Here is a 25,733-nt window from a genome sequence, read left to right as displayed (position 1 = left end):
GGTTAGCACCTTCCTACAAATTTCAGGCATTGTACTTATAGTAGAAATAATTATAATTATTATTATTATTATTATTATTATTATTATTATATTTATTATTATTATTATCATTATTATTATTATTATTATTATTATTATTCAGTAGTTTTATTTTTATAGCGTGCTTTCACTTCACTACCGAGCACAGCTCTGTGTGCCTTGGGTATGTGCTGTGATTTGTTGTGATGCTCTGATGGTTATTGTATGGAAAGTGTTCTGCGTAGGATGTGTGCAGTGCCTAGTAGTGCAATTTTCTGTATGTTATATGTGTTTGTAAGTCCTGGTGTTTTTGTTATGTATTTGTCTGAATATCTTTTTATCATGCCTAATGCACCTACTATGATAGGAATTGTTTCTGTTTTCAGATTCCACATTCTAGTTACCTCTATTTCCAGGTCTTTGTATTTTGAGAGTTTCTCCATTTCTTTTAGAGACACGTTGTCATCAGCCGGTATTGATACATCAATTAGAAAGCATTTTTTTCTTCATGATCTCTGACAACTATATCTGGTCTGTTGGCCTTAATTTCTCTATCTGTGTGTATCGGCATATCCCAGAGTATGGTTGCTTTCTCGTTTTCTGTGACCTTTTCTGGTGTGTGCCTATACCATCTTTTTTCTGTTGTTATTCCATAATGTTGGCATAGCTTCCAATGTGTGTAGGTTCCAACTCTGTCATGTCTGTGAATATATTCCTTCTTAGCCAAGACTGGGCAGCTAGAGATTATTATTATTATTATTATTATTATTGTCATTATTATTAAGGACAGAGCTGGCAGAATCATTAGCATGCTGGACAAAATGCTTAGTGGTATTTCGCCTGTCACTATGTTCTGTGTTCAAATTCCACCTAGGTCGACTTTGCCTTTCATCCTTTCGGGGTCAATAAATTAAGTACCAGTGAAACACTGGAATTGATGTAATTGACATATCCCCTCCTACAAGATTGCTGCCCTTGTGGCAAAATTTGAAACCATTATTATTATTATTATTATTATTATTATTATTATTATTATTATTATTATTATTTTAATTTTTATTATTATTATGAAAAATTTTAGTTTTATTTTTCTGGGTATGATGTTATGGCAAGAATCATGACCCCTCTGTGAGAATGGACTAGCCAAACTCAGAAAATTGGGTAATTTACATTATAATAAATATTGAAAAGTTTGCGAGGCATCACAGGTGAAAGATTACACTTCTTAGGCAAAAAACCTATAATGCAAAAGTGTTTGTGTTAAAAAATGCAACAAACTTGTTTGGTACTGACTGAATGGAGTTGCTTGATTTATGGGACTTCCCTATAAATCTGATCTGTAATTACATAAATGATTGTTCCTCCAGTAAGAATAAGGTATCAGATGAATTGAAGAAAACATTTTAAAATGCTTTTCCTGAAGTGTTGTTAGATAAATTAGGTTTGTGTTCTAAGATTGAGGCATATTTCCAAATTAAGGAAAACACAGTACCAGTGTTCAAACCTAAAAGAATGGAACCTTTTGCTGTAATAAAACATATCAATGAAGAATTAGACAGATTAGAGAAAATTGGAGTTATCCAAAAAGTGGAATATGCAAAATGGGCAGCTCCGACAGTGTGTATTAAAAAAAAGAATAACAGAATCTAGTTAAAAGCACTCTCGTCACATTCTCTCGTCTTTTTCCCAGACATAATATATCTAACATTATCCAATGTATTCTTCATGACATAATTTCTTGGAAATTTGGTTAAGGATCTATAGACAAGTTAACTAGTTTATAATTAATTTGAGAATGAGAGAGATCTATCACTTTTGTAAGCCTTCCCAAACAAATGAATTTGATTCAGTTGATGCTTAGTTTCATTACAAAGTTGAACATCTCATACATTAAATCCATTCATAAACTAACACTAATAATATATCATATATTAAAAAAAAAAAAAAAAAAAAAAAATCCTTAACAACTGAATAATTCTATCAGCTGAAGAATAAACTTCAAATTTGTATACAAACAAATTTTAATTTCATGACATTATATTTCATATTGATCTTTTAAATGTGTATCTGTAACATATTGTGCTTCAAAGAAACAGAAAAACTAAATAAAAATATGTTAATTGGCAAATACAACCGTTTCATATAGAATCAATCCACCCCCATTTCCAGATAAAACTAGAAAACTGATTACTGAAACTATATAAGAAACCAAAACACATGTTGTCCCCTGGCTTCTTGGAGCCTGTTGAATCATCCAACCCATGCCAACATGGAACACAGATATTAAATGATGATGATGATGATGACAATGATGAAATGAATTTTCAAAGATAGTGTAACTTAAGAACAAACATTAACTAATCCTTAATTGATGAAAGAAATCAAGAATGAACAATCTAAATTTGAAATTAGGTCATAAAGTCATAATCATTAACACTAGATCAATTCAGATGGGCAACGTAAAAACTACACACCCGGACTAAAACTACAGATAATAAATTATTGAATACAAAAAGTAAAATAATTTCCAATTCATTATACATGTGAATTTAATGTATGAATTTTGAATCAAGATTCAGAAAGTGGTTAATATTTTGGTATTTGACTGATATAATTTTCTGTACCTAAGGAAGTCAGATATATTTTTTTCTGAGAGCTGCCAATAAACATTTCTATTCATCAGATTAATACAAAGAATGTATTTACACTCTTATTACTGTCCATTGTAAGGCTTTCTAATATTCAAAATCATTTCAGTTATGTGTTGTGCATAAAATAGATATTGCTTATGTGTGAATGCTTGTGTGTGTGTGTGTACATATGTATGCATGAATATATATAAGAAGAAAAAGGGATTAAAACATCCAGGCAGATATCAGTAAAGCCCTCAGTGTTAAAAGAGTACAAAGTGATACAATTGTGGAAAATGTTCTTTTTGTATGCCTTTGTCTACTAAAGATATTTTTTTAGTTTGCTTTCAATTTAACCAATTTTGGATTGCCTTGATAACGTATTAATATGTATTTTGTATATATTAGTTTGACTGATATTTTCTGTATCTAAATATGATGATGCACCAGAAATGATTGTTGGCATCGTATGGTGGAGCCCCAAATTAAAGATATGATTTTATCCATTCATATTTTTGTTGTATGTATGTATGTATGTATGTATGTACGTACATATGTGTGTGTGTTCATGCATGCGTGTGTGTATCAACTTCATCATCATTATCATCATCATCAACATTTAATCTGTGTTTTTCACACAGGCATAGGTTGGACTGCTTGACAGGAACTGGCAAGGCTAGAGGTCACACCAGGTTCCATAGTCTGTTTTAGCTTGGTTTCTATGGTTGGATACCCTTCCTAATGCCAACCACTTTACAGAGTGTACTGGTTGCTTTGTATGTGATACCATCACCCATGCTTTTTATGTGGCACCAACACCAGTGCTATCTATGTGGCACTAGCACACACACTAGTGCTTTTATGTGGCACTTTGGTTTTAGAATCTCAATTCTGTTGTGGTGGGTAGGTCTTCTAGAGTACAGCAATGTGCCACATATCTCAGTCCTTTGTCATCTCCTTCATAAGTTTCAGCATTTTGTAGATTGGCCTTCGATACCTTGTATATATATTTTTTTCTGGCATACTTACAATTCTGCCAATAACAATGGTAATAATAACCATAATTTAGTAACAATATTAAAATGGAATTTGGCCTTGATAAATGCGCTAAAGCCACATTTTCTAAAGGATAAAGAATAATAGGATTAAGATAAAACATAAAGAATGTACAACAAACAGCTAGACAAAAAAAATATCATAATCAAGGAATTAGATCCTCAAGAAAATACAAATGTTTATGTGCTGTGAGTGGGGTGGCATCCAGTGCATATAAATGCATGAGAAACTACTGAAAGAATGCAATCTTACAGTTAGAGCTAGCCTAAAAAGCAAATTTTATGCAAGAAACAGGACTGAGGCCACCAATACCCTAGCTATACCTGTTGTGATATGCAGTTTTAATATAAAAAGGTCCATCAATAAGATTATCACAAATATATGCAATTTTCTTGCAATGCTTTACACACATCACCCAAAGGTAGATGAAGACAAAGTATATATCCCATGAAAAGATAGAGGATGTGGACTGCAATTGTGTCAAAGACAGCAACCATGAGTTAGACCTTTATCTAAAAGACACTAGTGAGTGAATGCTTTAACTAATCTGCAAACATGAAAGTACTAAGAAAATACACACAAAATCAGAAGACACAAAGAAATATATAAATCAAATGATATTTTGGAGTTGCATAATAGATGGAAAATGAAGGTACTACATGGTAAATACTCTACAGGGGTCAGTGATTCTGATATTGATATAAATATTACTCATTAGTGTGTCTGCATCTGAATGTAAATCAGAAAAAGAGGGCTTCATCATAGCAACTCAAGATCTGTCAACTAGAAATTACCAAACCAAGATTTGTGAAAATAGTGCTGATCCTTCCTACCACTTTTGGGGTATGAACAGACAAATAACTGATCATCTAATCTCTGGTTGTCCTATGTTAGCCACAATTGAGTATACTAATCACCATAATAGACTTGGTCAGTATTTGCACTGGACTATTTACCAACAATTTGGACTCCCATATGAGAAGAACTGGTGGGAATATAAGTTTACCAAAATAATAGAAAGTAGACATTGTCACTATTCTCTGGGATTTTGGTATTCAAACAGATCAAGCTATTCTGGCCAATAGAACAGATATTGTGGTGAAAAATCTCATTGACAAAATCAGAGATGCATCAAACTCAGCAGACTACAACACCTGTGTGAAAATAATTTGAAAAGTTAGCTAAATACAAGAACCTTGAAATAGAGATTTCAAAAATGTGGCATCTAAGAATGACAAGTGTATCTGTGATAAGTGGAGCTTTAGGTATGTTACCAGATAGTATACTCAAATAATATGGTTAAATACCAGGAAATTGCAAAGTGTCAGAACTACAAAAAATTGCTCCCAAGGCAGAATGGGAAATGGATGTTAAAAAATGATAATGATGATAGGTACAGCCCATATCCGAAGGTCAATACTTTGAGAATACATGAAACTTGTAAAATCACAAATATTACCACAAACTCTTAATGGAATTTTAATTCCGAATATTTGGTCTCCTTTCTTGGAATATGTCATTGCTTTTCATGATTAAAACCCACAGTAAAATGTCCAACTTTGCTATTACTTGAGGTCTCTGGTGAAACTCAGGAACAGATTGTATAAAACAAAACAACAACATAAGGATAATAATGGTTTCTGATTTAGGGAGAGGGTTAAAAATTTTTGAAAGGAGTGGGTTAGCTGATTCCATTGTCTTGATTGGTTCTTTATTCTTTCAGCCTTGAAAAGATGAAAAGCAAAGTTGATATTGGAAGGATTTGAAATCAGAATGTCAAGAGCCAGAAAATATAAAGTATTTTCCTAAATCTCTTGTAATTCTACCGGCTAATAAGGTGTTGTTTTCTTTTCCTAACTGGAGTTTGGTAGATTATTTGACTGGCCATCTGTTCAGTGGCAAGGTTGTTAAGGAAAGATATGCATACAATATGTTTGTTTTGTTTTTTGCACAATCATTTATGCTTTAAATTTTAAGGTCCAGAAGATTTTTATCGTTTTTGACATGACCAAGGGGACATATCTTCTGTGGGGTATGAATTATGGAGCTATATTCTTTAATCAAGAACCCAGGTTAATCCAAGCAGATCATTGCTCCAATGATAACAGTTATAATGCCGAAAGTGTATTTGGTGTGCAGGTCTTTTATTTTTAGCACATTAACACATGTCAGGAAATGATTTCCACAATAGCATGTTTCTATTTTATTATCATATACAACACCAGGTAAGTTGTGTTTTAATTTGGTTGTTTATATTATTTATCTAATACAGTTCTATATTTAAGAGATGAGCAGTTATGTACATTATTTACATTATTTGCATTTGACAGATTTTTGTCCTCATCTTGTTTGTGGTTAACACAACATTTCAGCTGATATACCCTCAGGCCTTCATCAGGACAAAATGAGGAGAAATATCCGTCAAATATAAATAATGAAAATAATGTAAATAATGTAAATATTATTTTTCTGTTCCACCGACGTTCTTTTGAGCCATCTGTTTCAATATGTTTGACTGTGTTTTTTTTATATTTACTAAAAGTTGCTGTCTACCACATCATATCTTATGAAATGATATCTCAAAGAAATTCTCTGCAGTCAGCAATATCTTTATATCTATATATATAAAACTGTAGTTGTGTGAGTGTCTGTCCCCTTCGATTTAGATTCCTAACTACTCCCACATTTTGCAGTGCAGTTTAACCAAATTCGGGTATCTTATAGTCGTGATTCATATCAAGCCCGTCTGAGTATTAGCGCGCGTCTACGATGAGTCTACGATTTTAAAAATAATTTAACATAATTTTTTATTCCATTTTAATGCATAATTTTTCGTGTGTCGATGGCGGCGGAGTCGGCGTCCATGGTCACACCTGCACCTGTTTGCTTCTCCCCCTGAGTGTAAGGAAATCAACGTCGTAAAGCGTTGTCAAGGAGACCAGCGTTCTTTTAGAACAATGACTTCATGGCTTGAAGACACCAAAACAGAAATGGCTAAGAAAGCCCGAATTGGCATCTATAAGGGAAGTAACTCTCTAAAAATGCTTATATAGTTATTTCCCTTACAAACCCGAGCAACGCCGGGCGATACTGCTAGTTATATATAAAAGTGAAGTTGTGTGTCTGTCTCCTACGATTTAGATTCCTAACTACTCCTACATTTTGCGGTGCAGTTTAACCAAAAGTGGGTAACTTATAGTCGTAATTCATATCGAGCCCTTCTGGGTATTAGCGCGCGTCTACGATGAGTCTACAATTTAAAAAAAAATTTACCATAATTTTTTCCCATTTTTAATGCATTTTTTTGCTATTATATAAGGGAAGTAACTCTCTAAAAATGCTTATATAGTTATTTCCCTTACAAACCCGAGCAACGCCGGGTGATACTGCTAGTTGTCACTAATATCTTCAGTTTTGTTTTTGTATGGCTTAGTTTTGTTGTCAGATGCTGCTTTCTACCTTTTGAGCAGACATGTGGTAGAAATTTCTTGCTTCTGGTTTGCATAGGAGTAAACCTCTAAATAAGATGTTATAAAGCTGAATTGATACATCATACTAGGTTTTTAGTATGGTTATTCTGTCTAGGATCAGTGTTTGTCATCCCAAACATGTTTGTACAATCTTATCATTGAACTTGAATGGTTTTGTGTTTTGTCATTATGTGAAATACAATTTCCCACATGTTGGTTTTCCAAATGTTGCTTTGTGTTTTGATTGGATTCTTTTCAGATATTTCCCTACTATTTTGTTGGAAGAAATATTGGCTAAGGAGAAAGTATTCCTTCTGAGTTAGTAAAGTTAATATCGGTGTATACTCTTTAAATCATTCTCTTAAGTTGGTATAGTTACAGGATATTATTTTATTCTTTTACTGGCTTCAGTAATTAGATTGTGACAAGGCTGAGGTACTAATTTGAAGGATTTTAGTCGATATCATGGACATAGGTATTTATTTTAGTCTGAGGTGTACCATTGATATAAATTTGTTGAATCATTCACTAAGTTACACTTTTCCTTATACAACTCTGGTTCTGATAACTGGTGCTGTGACAAACACTCACACAAACACAAATACACAAAGATACATGTATACACGCATGGTGAGCTTGATGAGATGTCTAATTGAACAAATTACTCTCACAAAGCATTTGAGGCTAAAATTTATCAAAAGTTCTGTGCTGTGGAATTGAACCTGAAACTACTTGAGAATGAAGCAATCTTTTTTACCATATAGTCATGCCTGGTAATGGAGGTCTGTTATTGTTTCACTTGTATCAATAGTGAAAATCATTATTATAACTACTTGTGCGGGTTAGTGAATATTGTCCCTTGCATGATCAGTTACCACTGTATAGGTAATCTATTTTTGTGTCTTTTTTACAGTTATTGATAATGTTTTGTAATGTATTCTTTACTCCTTTATTAAGTAGAAACCGAAAGGCAATGAGCTAGCATAAACGTTAGCATGCCAGGTGAAATGCTTAGCTGTATTTCGTCTGCTGTTATGTTCTGAGTGCAAATTCTGCTGAGGTTGACTTTGCCTTTCATCCTTCTGGGTTCGATAAATTAAGTACTAGTCATACACTGGGGTCGGTGTAATCGACTTAATCCCTTTGTCTCTCCTTGTTTGTCCTCTCTATGTTTAGCCCCTTGTGGGAAATAAAGAAATAAGAAGTGAACAGCCATTATCTATTGTAAAGATAATTATTAGTATATTACTGGGTTTTCTAATAATTATTTACAGCTGATTAAACAAACTTAACTGGTATTTACAATGAAAGTTGCCATTTTAAATAAATGGCTAGCTGTGTCAGAATACATTTATGTATATAATTATTTCATAGCTATAATATATTATTCTGTGCATAGTGTCATTCTTTCTGAATTACAAACCATTAATGTTACATAAGCAGTAAACATAACATGTTCTGTTTTAATCAGTCTACCACTTGCTTTCCAAAGTTTCCAAATTAACATCTACGGCTAATACATCTCTGTCAATAAATTAATGATTTATTGTGTACCATGCAGAAAGAAGTGATCAAGAATTTTAGTGTAATAATGCCTTGAAAGAGAACATTTGTGAGATACCAGTTTGTAATAAGTAAAAACCTAGAAGCAGAGAACAATTACTATCTCATTGATATCTTCAGATTTGTGAACTTGAAGAGCATTCATTCCTGTTGCAAACTCCCCCACTGTATTTAAAAATATATCATTTACCACTGTTAAGGACATTTATGGAATCATAGGTCTGTCTGCCAGATCAGGGACAACTTGGAGCTAACAATAAAGATAGTAAGGTACTATCTGTTGATTATTCCTCTCCTGTCTAACTTTCAAGATTCAATCAGAAGTACACAGAAACCAATGAGCTAAATATAAACTGTAGAGTTTAATTTGTAAGTACTAATTATACAGCAACTATACTATATTATTATCTTATATTGTTATAATTTTGTTAATAAGTTGCTCTGTTTTTACTATACGTTATGCTGTTATATTATTATGTGATTATTATGTTGTTATTATGCTATATGTTAAATTATTACAATGTTATGTTATTATATTACTATATCCATATATCTGATGTGATGCAGCAGATATGAAAATTCTACATTTTACAAATGTTTTATTTCTATTTCAGTTTAAATACTTATACGGTCAGATTGGTGTATTTTATGTTCCGTGCCGGTGGCACATAAAATACACCAATCTGACCGTGGCCGTTGCCAGCCCCGCCTGGCACCTGTGCAGGTGGCACGTAAAAAGCACCCACTACACTCACGGAGTGGTTGGCGTTAGGAAGGGCATCCAGCTGTAGAAACATTGCCAAATTAGACTGGAGCCTGGTGCAGCCTTCTGGCTTCCCAGAACCCCGGTCGAACCGTCCAACCCATGCTAGCATGGAGAACGGACGTTAAACGACGATGATGATGATGATGATATCTTCATGATAATTTTTTCATTATATTAAATATTTTCACACTTGTGGAAACCATGCTTTTCAGAATTGATTAGGCATTGCCGAAACTCATTCCTTAAGTCCCTTCCAGAAACACTTGGTTAAATCTCTTTCTTCTAACAGTCTTGGCCTTCCCTGCCTCTATGTCTAACGCACAGTACGTTATTGGGGTAGTCTTTCTAGCACATTATTGGGCCAGGCTTTCAAGTCCTTCTGGCTTCTCTGATTTATTTATTTCAGTTTCCAAATTGTCACCAAGTGCTCAAAACTTTGTTTTCTCATATGGTGTCCAGTGAACTGAGTTGGTTGTTTCCCTGTGTCATTGAATAGCTTTCTGGTGTTTTTTGTTTCACATGGTTCCAGTTTCAGTCTCACTATGTGGCACTTTGAGCAGGTATCTTCTACTACCTTGGGCTGCTTTGTAAGTGAATTAAGTAGACAGAAACTGAATATACATCGTATATATATATATATATATATATATATATATATATATATATATATATATATATATATATATATATATATATATATATAAATATTTATATATATATATATATATAAATATATGTACATACATATATATAATGCATCTCTGTGTGTCTGTGTTTGTCTCCCCATCACTGCTTAACAACCTGTGTTGGTGTGTTTACATTCTCGTAACTTAGCAGTTCAGCAAATGACAATGATAGAATAAGTACTAGACTTAAAAGAAATAAGTTCTGGGGTCAATTTGTTTGATTAAAATCCTTCAAGGTGGTACCCCAGCATGGCCACAATCAAATGACTGAAACCAGTAAAAGAATAAAAGAATATATATACATACATACATACATACATACATATATATATATATATATATATATATATATATATATATACAAAATAAGCAACAAGGATTTCCAAGGTAGTGTAGTACAATCGTTTCATACTACTTCATTTTATTAAACAATGTAAATATTACATCAGTTTTAAAATGTAGAGCAATCTTCAGCCACATATAGAATTTTTTAATTAAATAGACAATGTACATTTTTATACTTATTCCATTTACCAACATTACAAAGAGGGTAGATATATAGGCAGAGAGGTTAATTTCATCATTAAGAACATGGTAGTAGAAGATCCTTCCCCATGGGCAGATTTTTTATATGAGTGATAAACAATCTACCCATGGGGAAGGACCTTCTACTACCATGTTCTTAATAATGAAAATAACCTCTCTGTCTATATATCTACCCTCTTTGTAATGTTGGCAAATGGAATAAGTATTATTGTTGTTTTTTGTATTTATATTCGTATTATTTTTTGTTGTTTTTTTGTATTTATATTCGTGTAACATCGCCCGTTTTTCTGTCCTTGTTTCGTACACATTCGATCCTTTTTCCAAGAAATCTAATGCTCGTAGGTTAGTTTTTCCTTGGGGGCTGGCCAAATTGGAGCAATCTCATGATTAATCAGCCGAAATTGGGAGGATGATCCGGTTCTTGACTGAAGATTAGAGGCTTCGAATGACCCGTCCGTGTTTTTTGTATAGTCTATTTGAATGTTTTGTGTTCTTGTCCCATTTTGTGTGTATATGTATATATATATATATATATATAGGGTTGTCCGAAAAGTTCGTGTCGATTTCTAAAGGAAAGAAAAAGTTCAATAAATACTTGCCATTACATTTTTAATTAACCAAATATGAACCATTTTGTTGCGCAATGCGTTTCCATCTTTCCTTTAACTTGAAAATACCCTCTTCCCAGAATTGAGGAGGTTTCATGACAAAGATTTCATCAAGGTATCTTTTTACGTCATCCAAAGAATTGAAAGTTGTACCATTAAGACTATTCTGCAGATACCTGAATAAGTATAAATCCGAAGGAGCAATATCTGGTGAATATGGAGGTTGGGGTAACACATCGCAGCCGAGTTGCAGCAATTTTTGTCTGGTTCCCAAAGAAACGTGCGGTCTTCAATTATCATGTTGGAAAACAACACCCTTCCTGTTGGCCAATTCTGGACGTTTCTCTTGAATTGCTGCTTTTAACTCGTCCAGTTGTGTGCAGTATTTCTCAGAATTAATTGTGTGGTTACTTGGGAGAAGCTCATAGTACAGAATTCCTTTCCAATCCCACCAGACACAAAGCAAGACTTTTTTAGTGTGAAGACACGCTTTTGGGTAGATAAGCCATTTCTCATTACCTGTCACAATTTGCTTTAAAAAAGGTGCATTTTCATTCCGCTTATAAAGCGAATCACAGATGGAGATGCGATCCAAAAGGTTTTTCTCATTCAACTCATGTGGTACCCAAACATCGTTGCGATTTATATACCCAGGTGCTCATGAACGACGGATTTTGATAGGTTGAGGCTTTCTGCCAATTCTTGAGTTGTGCAATGTGGGTTATTTTCAATTAATGACTTGATTTGGTCATGTAGTAGATGGTCTGCCTGATCCGTCTTTATCAATAAGGCTACAATCTCCAGCTCGGAACCTTGCGAACTACTTCCGTACAGTTCTTTCGGATAAAGAAACATCACCGTAAACTGCGCATATTTCTTTGGTTGCTTGTGAAGCATTTTTCCCTTTACGGAAAAGAAAAGCGTCAAGTGCCGAAAATGAACTTTGTTATCTTCCATTTTAAAGGGTTACAGAATTAACACAGGTTATAGGAACATAAACCTTCTTCCACGAAAAGATAGCTTAAACTGTGATCTAAATGGAGGTGTAGTCAAATCCTATTTATATATGTGTCCTTATGTGGAGTAAAGTATGTGTGTGTATATATGGTCATTTGTGTCAGTCTCCATTTGCGTATGTGTGCTTGTCTGTTCTTATACCCTGTGTACCTATCTGTCTGTATGTTGATCTGTTTATTTTCATATCCATACGCTTACATACAAAAAATACATCTGCATACACACACACTCGCACCCACCCACATACATACATACATCTATCTACATAACAGTCTACTAACTATTCTACTCTACCTGTGTAAACTGTGGGTATGGAGGTATTATATCTACTATGTATATTTCCTATTTAGTATTGGGGAGGTTTCATTCATAAGGACGTACTCCCGTATTTGTCTGAGTGTTGGGTCTTTTGGGTGCTTGGATAAGATGCGGATGTCAAGTTGACCCTAGTTGCCTCCATGGTGGTCTTTGGCATGTTGGTAGAGTATGGAGGACTGTTTTTTGTCGTCATATTGTCTCAGATGTTCATTCATTCGTTCCGCAATGCTCCTAGATGTCTCCCCTATGTACGTCATGTTCATTTCTTTACAAGCACCTTCTATGCATCTTATGCTGTAAATTACATTTCGAGTTCTACAGTTAATGCCAGGGTTAATCCTACATACCATGCAGTTATCATTGGGGCATATGGTATTCTCAAAGAAACAACACATAGTCGTGATCTGACGGAGTTCCCTGGCTTTTCAACAATCTTAATGTTGAGTTTGGTCGCCTTCAGAGCTTTTCTAAATCTACGGGTTAGTTCTCCGTGGGCTGTGGCCTCTACAAACATCACTTCTTGATATTTGTCGGTTTTATATCACGTGTTCGCCCTGTTTGCTTTGTCACAAGTTCTTTGTATTCTATTCCATTCTATGTTTCTATATCTAGGGCAGGTACCACTGATATCATTACGTATAATGTTGTCTAATTTCCTACTAGCCCCCTTGTATACTCGAACCCTATCTTTCTGATCATATCCAGAGAACTGCATGCGGTGCATGAAGTTCTGTATATGTTTTTTCATTTCATAGGGTTCGCATAGTGGGGACACATTATTCATTATTCTATGTCTGCTATCAGTATGTTAATTTTCATGTTATGTGACAAAGCTGAGTTCTTGTGAACAACATATTTTGAAGTTATGGGTTTTATGTAATAAAAGTGAAGGAGCTGCACTCTATTGTTCACAGTCTTTAACCAAAGTTCAGTATCAAGTACAGGGAGTCTGTTGTTGGGGTGCTTAGTGGGGGTAATCTATAGTTACCTTGATACTTTGGTGGATGGAGTTAGCTATTTGCTGGATGCTCTCCATTACATTCTTCTCAATTTCTATATTACCGTCACTAGAGTTGGTCCTAACTATGATATTAATGCCATCTACATATCTACTGTAGAGTAGAAGTGTTGTGGACTGTTCTGCTAACATTTGTTTAAATTTTCTGTCCCATCAGATCATGAATAGCCAGCCACATCTCCAGCTATACCTACACCGATGACTGTACCTTGAACCTGCAAGTATAGTTTTTTGTTAAACTTTACTATGTGGTGCTTTTCTTCACTGCCGAAGTGATGGTGGGTGGTCTTCCCTTCTGTGACCTGGTGGGGCAGAATCTACTAAGGTCATGGTCATCTAAATAGTTACCGTCATAGCATAGTCTGAGGAGGAGGCCCAGTTCTCTATTCCACTTTACTTTCACAGATTACTTGAATGCATTTCTTCACAGCAAAATCTATGTCTATAGATGGGTAGAGTGATATTACATCCATACTACCCACTATACAACCTGCGAGGTCGCTGGAGTGGTTACAAATACTGTTTTTACTGAGGAGATCTTCCGTACTCACACACATCCGGAGATGTCACAATACCTGTAAGAGGAAGTAGGACAGTTTATAGTTGCTGGAGATGTTCGCTCCGCAAACTGGTCTGGTTGGGGGCCCCGCGACACGATTTAAGTAAGGTTTGTGGTCTTTGCGTAACCCATATAGTGTAGGAATATCATTGTTGGATGCTTGGAAATTGTGTGCCGTCCTTTTTATAGGTTGGAGTATGTTGCACAACATTCCCATATACAAAATAGCCTAATACTAAATAGGAAATATACATAGTATACTCACAGTTTACACAGGTAGAGTAGAATAGTTAGTGAACTGTTATGTAGATATATGTATGTATGTGTGTGTAAATAATGGACAGAGTCAAGAGTATTGAAAAGGTTGTAAGATGCAACGAAAATTTTAGGAAAATAAAAATAAGAAATAAGTGGAAATTTTACCGGTGTGTGTGTTAAATTATAAGGCACAAAACGAAAATGACTCTCCCCAGACACAACAGTATATATATATATATATATATATATATATATATATATATATATTAGTCTTGAATATATATATATATAGTTTTGAATATATATATATATATATATATATATATATATATATATATATATATACACATACATATATATATATATATATATATATATATATATATATATATTATATATATATATATATATATATAATAAAATATTAGGGAATAAATCCAAACTTACAGGGAAAAAATCAGATTTAGGATTGAATCCAATTTTATAGTAAAATATTATATTATATTAAATTAGAGATAAAACCACTATTAGGCAAATCAAACAATGAAAAACTTAAGCCAATACATAAAATTAATTAATTTATGTTATTTTAAATATATATCAAAAGTATTAAAAGTTTAATAAAAATAATGAGTAAAACACTACGATCGTTTCATGGCTGTCCAATTCGTAATAATTTGAGTTATGGTTACAGTCAATCTTCAGGTAATTAAACTATTTATCTTAGCGAGGTTTAGCATAGATAAATATTTCAATTACCTGAAGATTGACTGTAACCATAACTCGAATTATTACGAATTGGACAGCCATGAAACGATCGTAGTGTTTTACTCATTATCTTTTAATACTTTTGATATATATTTAAAATAATATAAATTAATTAATTTTATGTATTGGCTTAAGTTTTTCATTGTTTGATTTGCCTATTAGTGGTTTATCTTTAATTTAATATAATACATACATATATATATATATATATATATATATATATATATATATATATATATATATATATATATATATATATATATATATATTCGAATGTGTGTATGAGAGTTTGCCAAAGGACTCTTCCCGACTGAACTATCTTCGAAAAAGCTTTCTCAAAAAGAGAATACTTATTAAGATTTAACTCTACAACAAATATTTAAAACTGCGATGTTTGTTTTATATGAAGAAGATAGTATTTATATTAGTTCTTAAAATGTCTTAAATGTAAATTAATCTCAAGAAAAATTAATCATATAAAGCTCACTTGAAAAGCGAGGGCTTTTATATATGGGCAATAACCCGAGTTTTTAGCGGGGAGGTAACCCCAGTTTTTAATTACAGTTTTTGTAAAGGGAGTGAGATGATAAAAAGTTTTGGTTTTGAGAAGCCTAATTTCTCGTACATATCACAGGGCCAACAATAATTACAGGTATAAACATGACCTTGTAATCTGGATAGAGTAACTTCAGAATTCTCAATAGTTCAGCGTGGGTGTTCTCTTTTTCACTGATCTTCAGCTATGTATGTATGTATGTATGTATGTATGTATGTATGTATGTATTATGTATGCATGCATGCATACATGCATGTATGCATATTGAAATCAATCTACATTTATAACTAGGAACGAAGACAAGCAATACAGTTATGCGCGTGTGGAATGTAACTCTAGAAAGGATTTTAAAAAAACAGTTATTACAGCGCAGTTTGAACATAGAACGGGAAGGACAGCAAACTGGCACTCTAAAGATTCATTAATATTTAAAGAATTCTTTAAAATCAGTTAGAAATGGGACAGAAATTGTCAGTAACATTTATCTAAGGGCAAAAACTCTTAATTCAACTACTCTACCTTCGAATATTCAATGCCAAATATATATTTTTTTACCAAAATGTTCAAAGGTTTATTTAAACACTAGCAGTATTGCCCGGCGTTGCTCGGGTTTGTAAGGGAAATAACTATATAAGCATTTTTAGAGATGTAAAGTATAATAGCCATCTCAATATGGCTAACCACAAAGGGGGGCGTTACTGTAGCTTTTTACGTTCTGTGATTTAATAATGCATTTTTAGAGAGTTACCCCCCTTATATAATAGCAAAAAATGCATTAAAAATGGGAAAAAATTATGGTAATTTTTTGTTTAAATCGTAGACTCATCGTAGACGCGCGCTAATACCCAGAAGGGCTCGATATGAATCACAACTATAAGATACCCGCTATTGGTTACACTGCACCGCAAAATGTGGGAGTAGTTAGGAATCTAAATCGTAGGAGACAGACACACAACTTCACTTTTATATATAAAGATTAGAGAAGTTATTATATCCTACTTCTATATTTATGTTGTAACATTATTGCATGTTATTCTCTTCATATATTCAGAATGCTATCATTTTCAGTATTGACTTTGCTCTTAAATAACATTCAACTTATACTGACAACATTAATCACTATTAACTATAGGCTGTCTCTAAATTCGAGATATTGTGCTTCTATTAGAAATCATTATTATTATTGTTATTGTTGTTTATAGTAGCGAGCTGGCAGAATCGTCAGCATGTCGGATATAAAAAAAATGGTTAGCAACATTTCTCCTGGCTTTTTTCTTTACCTAATATTAGATATTAATCAAGTACTGGAACTAACCCCTATCTTGAAAATTGCCGACCTTGCGTCATCGTTTGAAACCATTATCAATCATGCGGTGACCTGGTAGAATTGTTAGAGCGTCGGAGAAAAAAAAAAGGATTCGTGGTATTTGTTCTGACTCTTTACGTTCTGAGGTTAATTTTGATTTTCATCCTTTCTATGTCGATAAAATAAAGAAACAATCAAATACTGGGGTTGATCTAAATGATTGACTCATTCCCCTAAATTTCAGACTTAGTTTGATGATGGAGGTTGGTAGAATTAGTAAAGTGTTGGACGCACAAATTCTTCAATCGAGTTTTTTAAGTAAATTCTTTAACATTGAGTTTGCATCACATTCAGGTAGATTAACCTGTCTAATAATGGAGATTAGTTTATCTTCGACTGTTCCTTTCCTTAAATTTGTGAACTTGTGGCTAAGTTATAAATTGTGATTATTACACCAAAAATGAGGCGTTCGTTTATCCTATCTATCCTAGAGCGTTTCCCACCTCTATGGTCTATGATCAAATCCTACAACAGTTAAATATTCTTTTCGTCTCTCTATGGTTAATAAAGTAAGTTGAGTGCCAGTTATGTACTCAAGGGCCTTGTTTCAGCGGGGTACCAGGGGATAAGTCCCCTCCACTATTTCAGGAACAGGGGAAAGCCATCTTTTGTAAAAATCGATTTTTAGCCTTAACTTTTACCAATTTTGAAGTTTGCTAACATGAATTAAGTCCCTTCTTGACATAGGGAAGAGAAAATGTGAGTGTGTGTGTGTGTGCGAGAGAGAGAGAGAAGTTGTGTTGATGTGTGTGTGTGTGTGTGTGTGAGGGAGAGAGAAGTTGTGTGTTGATGTATGTGTGTGTATGAGGAAGAAAGTGAAAGCGTTCACCAAAAATAAAAATGTAAAATGTTTTGTTTTTCTTAAACACGAAATAATAGTATTCAAATTTAGGATGTTTTTGAAAGACACTATATTTTATAATCAGATTATATATACTTTCTCACACAATAATTAAAATATAGAATGGTTGTATACTGTCAATCTAACGTGAACGTGACAGTAGGGGGTTACACCACCGCTGTTTAGCCCTAGGAAGCATCGGCGTTTCCTGCTGGCTTCGACACATTTTTCCTGTGTCCTTATATACATTTACGAAGGGGAGACAAACACCCCCAACAGCCAGGCCTGCATCTAGAGACACGCATGTTTCAGGATCATTGTCCATCATCGGTCTAGAGTAAAATATATTTATTTTAAATCATTTATTTATTTTAAATCGTTCATCTTTCCCCACCCCTCTCCCTCACACACACATTACTTTGGACGCGAAAAAGTTTTGTTTTTATTTTACGCCAAGGAAAGAAGTGTTTTGTTGAGAATTCATTTATTTAACAACATAGAAACAAAGAAGTAGGTAACAATTTGTCAGTGAATTACACAATACAAATGAGTAAAATGTCCGCGGCTCCACCACATCCCACCCCGTTTTTCGAACCACAAAAAGGGTTTTGTAGCATATTAGGAAGGCAGGGTAGTTGATTCCACTCAAAAAATCCGATTTGTTTTTCTTAGTGAAAATCGTGCGAGTGTTATCTAAAAATTTGCCTAGAGTTTTTTATGGTAAATTTGAGATTGAAAACATGTTTTCCTCTATTCTTAATCTCCGTATTTTTTCCACGTATCAATGAAAAATATGTGATGGGGCGAAAGATCAAAGGGGGGTGTTTGTGGAGTGTCGTGATGCTCCAAACCACAACCACCCCGTTTTGATTTCTTAGTGAAAATCGTGCGAGTGTTATCTAAAAATTTGCCTAGAGTTTTTTATGGTAAATTTGAGATTGAAAACATGTTTTCCTTATTCTTAATCTCCGTATTTTTCCACGTACAATGAAAAATAGATGGTGAAAAGATCAAAGGGGGGTGTGTGTGGATTTCTGAGGCTTCCACCACACCACACCCCGTTTTTCGAACCACAAAAAGAGTTTTGTAGCATATTAGGAGGCCAGGGTAGTTGATCACACGAAAAAATTCCGATTCTTTTTCTTAGTGAAAATCGTGCAAGTGTTAATCTAAAAATTTAATCCAAAACCTTTTTTCCATTCATTTCTGTTTATGAAATTCTCTGTATGTAATTTTGCTTTCTTGGTGGTCAAGGCAAATGATGACTGGCAAAGCAACAGTGCCCTAATTCTGAGATTGGATACAATGACCTGATCTACAATAATGCGCTGACTGAAATCGAGGCTGCCCTGCTCAAAATGGGTGGGACACCGTTGAACACATTCGGTTTGCCATCCTCATTGCGACAGGACGTTAACACACTCCCACCAAAGTTACTTTTGGAGTTGTCGTATGACGCTGATGGCCTTGCGGAGTATCTGAGAGTAAATGGACCGAAATTGCTCCCTGATCAGAGGTTGATGCATGAAACTGTCGTCAGTGCCGTTGAAAAACAGGCGGGCGGCTTTTTTTTCCTCGATACTGCTTGAGGTACCTTTGTAACATAATTAATACTTGCTAAGATTCGTCGCGAGAAACAAATTGCGCTAGCCGTTGCCTCCTCGGGAATCGCTGCTAGGTTATTGCCGGGAAATAGGACGGCGCACTCGCGAGGTTCCTACTTGCAACATTGGCAAAAATTCAGAGGAAGCTGGAGTTCTGAGACAGTGCCGTCTCATTGTAGGGTACGAATGCACAATGACCAATAAGAGTGCCCTTGAGGCACTGGACCGGTCACTGAAAGGTATCAGGGATTCTACAGCTTCAACATGCAATCCAAAAACAAGTAATCAAGTAATCAAGTCCCTGATGCCCCACTTGATTGAGGTTATCTTTGTTACAGGGTGCGGGAGGGGGTGAAAATGTTTTCATTTCAAGGATGCAGCCTTATTCTTTGGGGTCAGACATGCCGTTTAACTTCCGCAGATCGCAGTTCCCAGTGAGACCATGCTTCACCATGTCCACCAAGACCAAACACTATCGGTGGCAGGCATTCATTTGGGGGTTTCCATTCAATCATAAAAAATTGATAAACCGATTCCTCACAGGATTTCCCACTAAAATTGGCTACACCCCATTTTCAATCATTGGGCTACTGCCATGCTGGGGCACGGCTTTGAGAAATTTTTTGTTGATTATATCGATCCCAGAATTTTTTTACCAATTTTGCCATATTTTGCTGAAACTTGATGCCAGCATTACTTAGGACTAATGGGATCTTTGAATGCTTTAAGTTCTCAAAAAAAAAAAAAAAAAAAACAATCGATGATGGAAATACTCGATAAACCGATTCCTTATGGGATTTTGCAATCAAATTGCCTGCAACCCATTTTCAGTCAAACGTTTACCAATTTTAATAGATTTCGCTCAAATTTGATGCCGGTGTCACTTATTTTGGTTTGAAATAAAGCGCTTGATCACTTAGTAATCCTAATTTAATCCCGGGAAATGCCGGGCTATACTGCTAGTATATATATATGAATATATATAGACCCTAAGTTGCAATTGCTATTGAATTTTGTTCGTTCGATAGTTACATACATTTGCTAAAAATTAAGAAAAGATCAACTGATCAATAATTTGTATAAGAATTGTATAACATTTATACGTATTTGTCGGGATCCGGACAAAGCCCCACCTAGGAGAAAACCCCTTCGGACAACCCCCTCCTGACAAAACCCCCTTAAAGTGAGAAAGCAAACAAAACCCGATCAGTTATATTTTTTGGTTATTTTTCGTTTTCTATGTTTTCTAAAAGAAGTTTTTTGTTTGCTTCAGTCATTGGACTGTGGCCATGCTGTGGCACCGCCTTGAGGAAGTTTTAGCCGAATGTATCGCCCCCACCACACCCAATTTCTTTGTTTTACTTGTCTCAGTCATCACACTGCGGAATTTTTAGTCAACTGTATCGGATATTTTTAATTTTTTCATGCTGGGGCACCACCTTGAAGAATATTTGCTAAAAGTTAAAAAAAGACCAACTCATCAATAATTTGATTGAGAATTGTATAACATTTATACTTATTTGTTAGGATCCGGACAAAAGCCCTGTAGGACAAAACCTCACTAGGACAAAAGCTCCTCGGACAAAAACCCCTTGGACAAAAGCCCCTCGGACAAAAACCCCTTTGACAAAAGCCCCTCGGACAAAACCCCTTAGTTAAAGTGCAAAAGCAGACAAAACACCCCAATTATATTTTTTGGTTATTTTTCGTTTTTTTTTTCTTTTATATTCTAAAAATGTTTTTACTTGTTCCAGTCATTGGGCTACTGCCATGCTGGGGCACGGCTTTGAGGAATTTTTAGTCGATTATATCGATCCCAGGATTTTTTTAATTTTCTTACTTGTTTCAGTCATTAGACTGTGGCCATGCTGGGGTACTGCCCTGAAGAATTTTTAGTCGCTGAAAAATCAGTATTTTAAAATTTAAATTTGCAGTCTTTTGTTTTCTTCTCTCTGCCATTAGAGATTAATGAGAGTGAGCTGACCTTCTGAATGGCCGTTGAATGTCTAACAGAATTATGGCGCCGAAAGCTAGTTATTCAAACGTCATTCTTAACGTTTCTATGTTTCTACACATTTTTTGAAGTAAATTATTTCCCTTTTGTTAGAATTCAGACAATATGTACATTGAGTAGTAAAGAGTTTTGTGTTCTGTTATTTTATTCTACTTATTCTACTTATATTCGATTGAATACATTTTTGCTTACTTAAAAATTAAAATTTTGGAAAATAAATATATCTTTACAACCGTTTTTATATGAAATTATAAAAAAAAAATTCAAGAGATTTGGCTGTTATTCCTAGCATGTGGAGAAACCTTCAAGGCTTAACTTCATGCGTTGGTTGAAAATCACCTAAAAAAAATTCTAGTGTCGATACGTTCGACTAAGAATTCTTGCAAGCAGTGCCTCAGCATTCTCGCAGTCTAATTATTTAAGAAGTACAAAGGAAAAAAAAAAGAAGAAAGAAATATATCACTGAGATTTTGACTAGGCTTTAAAAAAATTCTGGGTTCCATACAGTCGCCTAAAACTTCTTCAAGGTGGTGCCCCAGCATGGCCGCAGTCTAATAACTGCAACGAGTAAAAAGGAAAAATAAATTCTGAGGTCGATACATGTAACTAAAAATTCAAGGCGGTGCCCCAGCATGGCCACAATCTAATGACTGAAACAAGGGGGGAAGAAAACGAAAAAATAACCGAAAAATATAACCGAGGGGATTTTCACACTTTAACTATGGGGATTTTGGCGGAGGGGCTTTTGGCCTTTGCCCGAGGGGTTTTTGTTCTAGTGGGGTTTTTTCCTAGGCGGCTTTTGTCCTACACTCGTATTTGTCGCACGGAGTGAATATAGATAAATAAACAATACATTATTTATCAAACTCAAAAAGGAAATGTAAATAATTTTCTTTACTGTTCTGGAATTTCGGCTGCTTCCGTTTTTTCGTAGTATATAATATCCTCAATTGATAACGTCTCGGACATATTCCTTGATCACGACACTTATAAAAAAAACCATCATCCTTTTCAAGTGAGAAATTTTTCGGCACATGCAATGTGTGTGTGTGTGTGTGTGTGTGTGTGTGTGTGCGCGCGCGAGTGTGTGCGTATGTGTGTGTGTGCGTGTGTGTGAGTGTGTGTGTGTGTGTGTGTGTGTGTGTTTGTGTGTGTGTGTGCCTTATTACTTTTCTTGGGATTAATTTACATTTAGGACATTTTAAGAATTAATATTAATATTATCTTCCTAATATAAAACAAACGTCGCAATTTTAGAGTTTGCTGTGGAATTAAATCCTAATAAATATTCTCTGTTTGAGAAAGAGTTTTTTCGAAGATAGTTCAATCGAGAAGAGACCATTTGCAAACAAACATACACACTAATATATATATATACAGGGTTGGCCAAAAGTCACCCGACATTAACTGAAAATTCCATAAATACTTAATATTCAATTTTATTTATTCATTCCAATTATGAATGTTTAATAATTGAATGCTGTGAGTTAAAATCACTGTTTTTTCCCCAACATTTGTCTATTTATTAGCAATGTCTCATAAAATAATTCTAGATGGTCTTGATTTACTCTCAGGTGATTTTTGGCCAGCCCTGAACACACACACACACACACACACACACCACACACACACACATATATATATATGATATATCGTTAGCCACTACACACATTTTTTCTCTCCTTGTTTTTTCTGTGTCCCTTTCTGTAGAGGAGCATAGGCTAGAAACGTAAAAGACTTTTTCTATTCCTGGGCGTTATACTAATACATCTGTTTGTTTTGTACACCACCTGTCTTCGTCTTTGGTTTTCTTTTTCGTAAACTCTCCCTATATATATATATATATATATAGATATATATATATATACACACACACAGGCCCACTGAGAGGTGAATCATTATTGATGGTATACAAGATATTTACGGTAAGGAACAGACGGTTATTTGTGTTCGTTATGTGAATGATTATTTTGAAATTAAACTTGTTTTAAGAATCTACAATATAGATGTCTTACCTAGCTGACACCTAATTATAATTATGTTGATAATTATAGAATATTTGTATAATTTTATCTATAAAGGTTATTTTAACGTACCGATCTAGGTAAAATTATTAATTATTCTCTCTTCTCTCCTACTCTCTTTCTCTCTTTCTCTCTCCTCTTCCCCTCTTCCCTCTTACTCTCTTTTCCCTTTCTCTCTTCTCTCTTACTCTCTTTCTCTCTTCCCTCTTTTTCTCTCCTCTCTTATTCTCTTTCTCTTCTCTCCTACTCTTTCACCCTCTCTTTCTCTCTTGTCTCCTCACTTACTCACCTTCCCCTCCTCCATAAATCCACCCACCCCTACACATCCCTACTTCACCTTCCCTATCCTTCCCATCCCCCATCCCATCCCCATCCTATACCACCCCCCCCCCCCACATACCCTCACGTCTACCCCCACCCTCTGCCTATCCACAAACCTCAACTCTACCCCAACCCTCAGCCGAACCCACACCCCACCCATGCTTTCCCCACTCTCGCCTCCCCACCTCCCAACAACATCACACCTAACCACACTACACTATACAACATTACACAACACATCACAACACACCATCCACACACCCATCCCCACATTTTCACACCTACACATACATACACGCACACGTCCAGACCACCAGCCCTCTTTCACACGCACATACATACTCTCTTATACACACACGCACCTTCGTGTTGGGGGTTCTTTCACTTTGTTATCTCCCCTACTTTCCTTCTCGCGTGTGACCCTTCTGTCCAAGTCAGACGCCATGATAGATCGTTAGCCACTACACACATTTTTTTTTCTTTCCTTGTTTCTCTCCTTATTTTCTGTGTCCCTTTCTGTAGAAGAGCGTAGGCTCGAAACGTAAAATACTTTTTCTATTCCTGAGCGTTATACTAATACATCTGTTTTGTACACCACCCGTCTTCATTTTTTGTTTTTTTCTGTAAACTCTCCCTAAAATTATTAATTAGTTGATTGGTTAATTAGTTAATTTAATTGATTAATTTTACCCTTTTATTATATATATATAGTTAATTTAATTGATTAATTTTACCCTTTTATTATATATATATATATATATATATATATATATATATATATATAAAAGGGTAAAATTAATCAATTAAATTAACTAATTAACCAATCAACTAATTAATAATTTTAGGGAGAGTTTACAGAAAAAAACAAAAATGAAGACGGGTGGGTACAAATCGCCATGTTGATTCGTTAGCTACTGCACGCATTTTTTTTCTCTCCTTCTTCTTTCTGTGTTTTTCTCTCTCTGTGTATCTTTCTGTTGAAGAGCGTAGGCTCGAAACGTTAAAGACTTGTTTTATTTATATTTCCTGAGCGCCATACTAATACAATTGTTCGTTTGTTTTCCCCTGCCTTCGTCTTTTGTTTATTTTCATAAAGCTTCCCGTTATATATATATATATATATATATATATATATATATATATTATATATATATATATATATATACACACACATACATACAACATATATATATATATTGCTTAGCGTTCAAAGTGGCTGAGTATTCCATAGACAACTATTCTATATGACAATTTGAAGGATATTTTATTTCAATGTGAGCAATCACATAGGATCTCTCTCGATTGTTGTTACTGTTCATGATTTTATTGTTGTTGTTAAGAACGATGTACTGATTTATGTATGTCTCACAGGCTTTCAATATTTCTTTATTTTTTTGGCAGAGAGAGACAATGAAGGAAGCTGAGGAAGTGTGGGAGTGAGAGGAGGACATGTAAGGTTATAGGGGGAGAGGAAGAAGTAAGAGATGGTTAGTGAAAGAAGAAACAGCAAGAGAACGGTACAGTAAGATAGTGAGAGAAAAGGACAGTGAGAGAAAGGAACAGTGTGGGAATAGTGAGAGAGGGAGTTAGTGAGAGGGGATGCAGCTTACGGAAAAGTTCAATGCCATAGAGGGTAGGACAGTGAGAAAAGGGAACACTGCGAAAGAGGGGCAGTGAATAGGAGAAAAGGTGAGAAAGGGGACAGTGCAAGAGTGGGACTGTAAGA

The 25,733-nt window shown here is 34.6% G+C and overlaps 1 protein-coding gene across 1 annotated transcript in view; it reads left to right on the top strand.

Moving 5' to 3' along the window:
- The window catches only part of LOC115215875 (MFS-type transporter SLC18B1-like), a 190,282-nt gene that overhangs the window by 116,220 nt on the left and 48,329 nt on the right, over window positions 1-25,733 (top strand). The window lies entirely within an intron of this gene.

Source organism: Octopus sinensis, linkage group LG9 (assembly GCF_006345805.1).
Source record: "Octopus sinensis linkage group LG9, ASM634580v1, whole genome shotgun sequence".
In the NCBI taxonomy this organism is placed as follows: Eukaryota; Metazoa; Mollusca; class Cephalopoda; order Octopoda; family Octopodidae; genus Octopus; species Octopus sinensis.
Note: the sequence above shows the minus strand (reverse complement) of the source record. Positions and strands in the feature narration are given on the sequence as shown.